The sequence below is a fragment of the Scyliorhinus torazame genome, chromosome 17 (assembly GCF_047496885.1).
Source record: "Scyliorhinus torazame isolate Kashiwa2021f chromosome 17, sScyTor2.1, whole genome shotgun sequence".
Taxonomy (NCBI): domain Eukaryota; kingdom Metazoa; phylum Chordata; class Chondrichthyes; order Carcharhiniformes; family Scyliorhinidae; genus Scyliorhinus; species Scyliorhinus torazame.
In genome coordinates, this window is record NC_092723.1 from 17935920 (window position 1) to 17943305 (window position 7386).

Below are 7386 nucleotides of genomic sequence, written 5' to 3' on the forward strand. Positions count from 1 at the left end.
TTTCTGTTGCTTTCTTTAAAATGTGTTTCAGGAGGAGTTTGACGGGTTGGGGTAAGTGTGTATGTGTGTGTGTGGGGGGGGGGGGGGGGGGGGTGGGGGGTGGGGGGGGGGGGAGGGGTTTGCTGTCCAGGGTTCAGGGGTATAGCGGAAGAAGGATTTTCAATGATGGAATAAAGTGGAGGTGGCACCCAAAGTCAACCAGGGCTTATGGCCCAGATATACCGGCAATAATAACACAATCTAATTCACAAATGACCTTGAGCCCTATCCTGGTATTGGGTTAACGTTGTTGATAACAATGCTATGTTGACTGAAACCTTCAATGAACAACTGGCCAACACATCAAAACCTTAGTCATTATCCACCTGAGTTAGAGGACACCTCTGCATTGTGTCCTGTTTTCTAATCTACATTGCACTATTTATTGTTCTTGCTTATTAAACTGGGCCTACTGGGCCCACCTGTTTAATTCCTCAGATCCTGGGGGAATATTGGTCATCTCATTGACAGTTTCTTTGCCGGCCTCTGATCATCAATGTTACCCTGGCTCTTGGGTGGAATCTTCCAGCAGCGGAAATGGTGGTGGGCGGGGAGGCCATAAAATCTGTTTCCCGCCAGCAGGATAATCTGTTGGAATTTTGTTCTTGGGACTTTCAAGCTGGGTTAAAGGTGGAACGAGCTTCCCGACGAAAAATTTCAGGAACCCCGTTTGACTGCATTAGCATCTCATGAATGCTCATTAGGGAAGGGTGCGGGGGTGTATTGAGAGATACCTGGAGGTCAATGACGATGGCGAGGTTCAGGTGGGGGTAGTATAGGAAGCGCTGAAGGCGGTGGTTAGGGGAGAGCTGATCTCCATTAGAGCCCACAAGGAGAAACAAGAGGGCAAAGAAAGGGAGAGATTAGTGGGGGAGATTTTGAGGGTGGATAAAAGATATGCAGAGGCCCCGGAAGAAGGACTATATAGAGAAAGGCGAAGACTTCAGACGGAGTTTGACCTGCTGACCACAGGAAAGGCAGAGGCACAGTGGAGGAAGGCACAGGGGATGAGATATGAGTATGGGGAAAAGGCGAGCCGGCTGCTGGCTCACCAACTTCGCAAGAGGATAGTGGCGAGAGAGATGGGGGAGTTACGGATGAAACGGGAACTACGGAGCAGAGAGCAGGGAAGGTAAATGAGGTGTTTAGGACCTTTTATGAGAGGCTATATAAGTCCCAACCCCCGGAGGGAAAAGAGGGAATGCTACATTTTCTGGACCAACTAAGGTTCCCGAGGGTGGAGGAGCAGGAGGTGGCAGGTCTGGGGGCGCCAATTGAGGTGGATGAGGTGACTAAAGGACTGGGGAACATGCAAGCAGGGAAGGGCCTGGGACCAGACGGATTTCCGGTGGAATTCTACAGGAAATATGTGGACTTGTTGGCCCCGCTGTTGGCGAGAACCTTTAACGAGGCCAGAGAAGGGGGTATACTACCCCCGACAATGTCGGAGGCGATGATATCACTAATCCTGAAGCGGGATAAAGATTCGCTGCAATGTGGGTCATATAGGCCTATCTCACTCCTAAATGTAGACGCCAAACTGCTGGCAAAAGTGCTGGCGACAAGGATAGAGGACTGCGTCCCAGGGGCGGTGCATGAAGACCAGACAGGGTTTGTAAAGGGGAGACAACTGAATGTCAATGTTCGACGGCTGCTGGGGCTGATGATGACGCCCCCAGCGGAGGGGGAGGCAGAGATAGCGGTGGCGATGGATGCGGAGAAGGCATTCGATAGGGTAGAGTGAGAGTATTTATGGGAGGTGTTGAGGAGGTTTGGGTTCGGGGAGGGGTTTGTCAGATGGGTCAGACTCCTATATGGGGCCCCAGTGGCAAGTGTAGTCACAAACCGGCAAAGATCAGAGTATTTCCGGCTACACAGGGGAACAAGGCAGGGGTGCCCCCTGTCCCCATTACTGTTCGCGTTGGCAATTGAACCACTGGCCATAGCGTTGAGGGACTCTAAGAAATGGAGGGGGGTGGTTAGAGGGGGAGAGGAGCATCGAGTGTCACTCTACGCAGATGACTTACTGCTATATGTTGCGGACCCTGTAGAGGGGATGCCAGAGGTTATGCAGATATTGAGGGAGTTTGGAGATTTTTCGGGATACAGGCTAAATATGGGGAAGAGCGAGCTTTTTGTAATACACCTCGGGGACCAGGGAAGAGGAATAGATGCCCTGCCGTTAAGGAGAGTGGAAAGGAGCTTCCGATACTTGGGGATCCAGGTAGCTAGGAGCTGGGGAACTCTACACAGACTTAATCTGACGCGGCTGGTGGAGCAGATGGAGGAGGATTTCAAGAGGTGGGATATGCTGCCGCTCTCATTGGCGGGCAGAGTGCAGGCGGTAAAAATGATGGTTCTCCCGAGGTTCCTTTTTGTGTTTCAGTGTCTCCCCATTCTGATCACAAAGGCCTTTTTCAAAAAAATAGACAGGAGCATTATGAGCTTTGTGTGGGCAGGGAAGACCCCGAGGGTAAAGAGAGGGTTCCTGCAGCGTAGCAGGGACAGAGGGGGACTGGCGTTGCCGAGCCTGAACGACTACTACTGGGCCGCCAATGTGGCGATGGTTTGTAAGTGGATGAGGGAGGGAGAGGGGGCGGCATGGAAGAGGCTGGAGATGGCGTCCTGCAAAGGAACGAGCCTAAAGGCGCTGGTGACGGCGCCGCTGCCGCTCTCCCCGAAAAGGTATACCACAAACCCAGTGGTGGTGGCAACCTTAAGGATCTGGGGGCAGTGGAGGCAACACAGTGGGGTGACGGGTGCCTCGGTGTGGTCCCCGATCAGGAATAACCACAGGTTTGTCCCAAGAAGGATGGACGGGGGGTTCCAGAGCTGGCAACGAGCAGGAATTAGGAAACTGAGGGACCTGTTTATAGACGGGACGTTTGCGAGCCTGGGAGCGCTGGAGGAAAAGTATGAGTTGCCCCCGGGGAATATCTTTAGATATATGCAAGTGAGGGCGTTTACGAGGCAACAGGTGAGGGAATTTCCGCTGCTCCCGACACAGGGGATCCAGGATAGAGTGATTTCGGGGGTATGGGTCGGGGAGGGAAAAGTGTCCGAAATATATCAGGAGATGAGAGATGAAGGGGAGGCGATGATAGAGGAGCTGAAGGGAAAATGGGAAGAACAGCTGGGGGAGGAGATTGAGGAGGGTCTGTGGGCAGATGCCCCAAGTAGGGTAAATTCCTCTTCCTCGTGTGCCAGGCTTAGCCTGATACAATTTAAGGTTCTACACAGAGCACATATGACGGGAGCAAGAATGAGCAGGTTCTTCGGAGTGGAGGACAGGTGCGGGAGGTGCTTGGGAAGCCCGGCGAACCACACACATGTTCTGGTCGTGCCCGGCACTGGATGAGTACTGGAGGGGAGTGGCAAGAGTGATTTCAAAGGTGGTGAAGGTCCGGGTCAAGCCAGGCTGGGGGTTAGCGATATTTGGGGTAGCGGAAGAGCCGGGAGTGCAGGAGGCGAAAGAGGCCGATATTCTGGCCTTTGCGTCCCTGATAGCCTGGCGAAGGATCCTACTTATGTGGAAGGAAGCGAAACCCCCCGGCGTGGAGGCCTGGATAAACGACATGGCAGGGTTCATAAAGCTGGAACGAATGAAATTTGCGCTGAGAGGTTCGGCTCAGGGGTTCTCCAGGCGGTGGCAACCGTTCCTTGACTATCTCGCGGAACGTTAAGGGAAAATAGATTGACAGCAGCAGCAACCCGGGGGGGGGAGCACTATTTTTTGTTACTTTGTTAGTTCACTATATTATTTAAATAATGTTATTTATCAGTTATTGTATTACTTTTATGTTGATTTGTAAAATGGAAAAATTTTGTTTGAAAACTTTAATAAAATATATTTTTTTAAAAAATGAATGCTCATTAGGCGTTCAACTTGCTGGAATTAAGTTCCGCCTCGGAAATAAGCCCCCTGCCAGCGAGAATTTAGAATGTTCGTTTTTACGAGTGTATTTAAATGGAATGCACCTGGTGAGCTTCAGCTCTTCCATTCGGTTGAGGTGAGGAGGTGTTGCTATCATCTTCCAGACCGTCGCGTTCTCCCTCTCCGCCTGCCCGTTTCCCCTGGGGTTATAACTGGTAGTCCTGCTCGAGGCGATGCCCTTCTGAGCAGGTACTGATGCAGTTCGTCGCTCATGAACAACGAGCCCCGGCCACTGTGAACGTACATGGGGAAACCAAACAGGGTGAAGACACTATATAGGGCTTTAATAACGGTGGCCGCGGTCATGTCGGGGCAAGGGATTGCAAAGGGGAAGCGGGAGAACTCGTCGATGATGTTGAGGAAATATGTGTTGTGGTTGTTGGAGGGGAGGGGCCCTTTGAAATCGATACTGAGCTCAAAGGGCCGGGATGCCTTCACCAGGTGGGCCTTATCCGGTCGATAGAAGTGCGGTTTACACTCCGCACAGATTTGGCAGTCCCTGGTCATGGCTCTGACCTCCTCGGTGGAGTAGGGCAAGTTGCGGGCCTTGATGTAGTGGAGAAGCCGGGTGACCCCCGGGTGGCAGAGGTCATCATGGATAGCTGGAAGTCGGTCATCTTGCGCACTGGTGCATGTGCCGTGGGACAGGGCATCTGGGGGTTCGTTGAGCTTCCCAGGACGATATTCTATATCATAATTATAGGTGGAGAGTTTGATCCTCCACCTCAAGATCTTATCATTCTTGATCTTGCCCCGCAGCGTATTATCGAACATGAAGGCTACCGATCGTTGGTTGTGACGAGGGTAAACCTCCTTCCAGCGAGGTAGTGCCTCAAGTGCCGCACGGCTTCCATGATGGTTTGGGCTTCTTTTTCGACTGAGGAGTGTCGAATTTTGGAGGTGGTGAGGGTTCGTGAAAAAAGCTGGCCTGCCTGCCAGATTGAGGGTAGCGGCGAGGGCGACCTCTGATGCGTCGCTCTCTACCTGGAAGGGGACGGACTTGTCCACCGCGCACATCGCGGCTTTGGCGATATCCGCCTTGATGCAGCTGAAGGCCTGGTGGGCCTCAGCCGCCAGTGGGAAGATGGTGGCCTTGATTAGTGGGCGGGCTTTGTCCGCATAGTTGGGGACCCACTGGACGTAATACGAAAAGAACCCGAGGCACCTTTTCAGGGCCTTGGGGCAGTGGGGGAGAGGAAGTTGTAGGAGGGGGCGCATACGGTCGGGTTCGGGTCCTAGAACCCCGTTTTCCACGACGTAGCCGAGGATGGCTAGTCTGGTTGTGCGGAAAACGCATTTCTCCTTGTTATAAGTGAGGTTAAGGGTTTGGGCGGTTTGGAGAAATCTCTGGAGGTTGGCATCGTGGTCCTGCTGATCATGGTCGCAGATGGTGACGTTGTCCAAGTACGGAAATGTGGCCCGCAGCCCGTACTGGTTCACCATTCGGCCCATCGTTCTTTGGAAGACCCCGCTCGTGACGCCAAAGGGGACCCGGAGGAAGTGGAAGAGGCAGCCGTCTGCCTCAAAAGCCGTGTAGTGGCGGTCTTCCGGGCGGATTGGGAGCTGGTGGTACGCAGACTTCAGATCCACCGTGGGGAACACCCGGTAGTGCGTGATCTGGTTTACCCTGTCTGCAATCCAGGGAAGGGGTTGCGCATCGAATTGCGTGTACCGGTTTATGGTTTGGCTGTAATCTACAACCATCCGGTTCTTTTCCCCGGTCCTGACGACCACCACCTGAGCTCTCTGGGGGCTATTGCTGCCTCGGTGATTCCGTCCCGCAAGGGTCGCTGGACCTCGGACCTGATAAAAGTCCTGTCCTGGATGCTATACCGCCTGCTTCTGGTGGCGACTGGTTTGCAGTCGACGGTGAGATTTGCGAAGAGCGGGGGAGGGTCAACCTTTAGGGTCGTGAGGCTACATGCGGTGAGTGGGGATAGGGGCCTGCCGAACTTCAGGGTTAGGCTCCTGAGGTTACATTGTAAATCCAGTCCCAATAGAAGAGGAGCGCAGAGGTCGGGGAATACATATAATTTAAAATTGGCGTACTCGGCGCCCTGTATTGCGAGTGTTGCGGTAGTTCACCCCCGGACCGGCACAGTGTGCGACCCGGAGGCGAGGGAGATGGTTTGATGCACCGGGAAGATTGGGAGCGAGCAGCGTCTTACCATGTCTGGATGAATGAAGCTCTCTGTGTTCCCGGAGTCGAACAGGCAAGGCGTTTCATGTCCGTTTACCCGGACGGTCATCATAGAGCTCTGGAGGTGCTTGGGTCGCGACTGGTCAAGGGTGACCGCGCTGATTTGCGGGTAGCCAGTGTGGTCGGAGGTGCTGGGGCGGTTCCAAGATGTCTGCCCCCGTTGGTCGCACGTGTCGGGCGGCATTGCAGATGGCGGCCAAGATGACGGCGCCCGTCGGTCGCACGTGTCGGGCGGTGAGGAAGATGGCGTCCAAGATGGTGGCACCCATGAATCGCACGTGGCCGGCTGCGTGGGGGAGGATAGCCAAGATGGCGGCCCCCGTGAGTCACACACGCTGTGCGGGCTGGAAGATGGCTGCCCCCACGGACAACACAAGGCCGATGACGCGTCTGGGGGGGGGGGGGCAGAGCCGGCAGACACGCTGCCACACTGCGGGATCTGCGGGCCTGTGAGTCTGAGGGTCGGGCCTGCGATTTAGAGTTTTTGGACCTGGCCAGGCAAACTTTAGCAAAATGTCCTTTTCTCCCGCAGTCGCTGCAGTTCGCGTTCCGGGCCGGGCAGCACTGCCGGGGGTGTTGAGGCTGGCCGCAGAAATAACAGGGTAGCCCCCCATGGTGGGCGGGCAGCCACGCGGTACAGGCCTGAGGTGGAGCCTTCCTCGAGTTCCAGTCGGTCAGGTTTGAGGGCCGATTCCACAGTGGCGTTGTAGTTGATTTCATTGATGCGACCATCAATTCACACGAAACCAGGAATAGAAGTAAACTGTGGCTTTAATCAACTAGAACAGTGCCTGCCTGCGACTGATCTGTTAGTGGGAGCCGCCTACAGGGCGACTGCTCGTATACCTCCCCTCAAGTGGTGGAGCCAGGGGCAGAGCCCACACAGGCCCCAACGTGCTACATCATAGGTAATACCTTACAATGGTCCATAGGTGGAGCCCACATGGGCAACAACATAATACAGATATGCACATGGTGAATTGTTACAGCAATACATTTCCACATGGGGGAAAGTCCAAGAGTGACAGAGAGGAGAGGAATTGGTTGAGTGGCTCGACCTATTCAGCAGGCTTTAGATGTGGGGGACACTTGACAAGAGGAGCATCCTGCATCCTGCAGACATGAGTCACTCGCTGGATGTTAGTGCAGAATATAGGATGAGGGCTTCAACTTCTATTTATTAAGTCTGCCTCACAGCGCCGAGGGCCCGGGT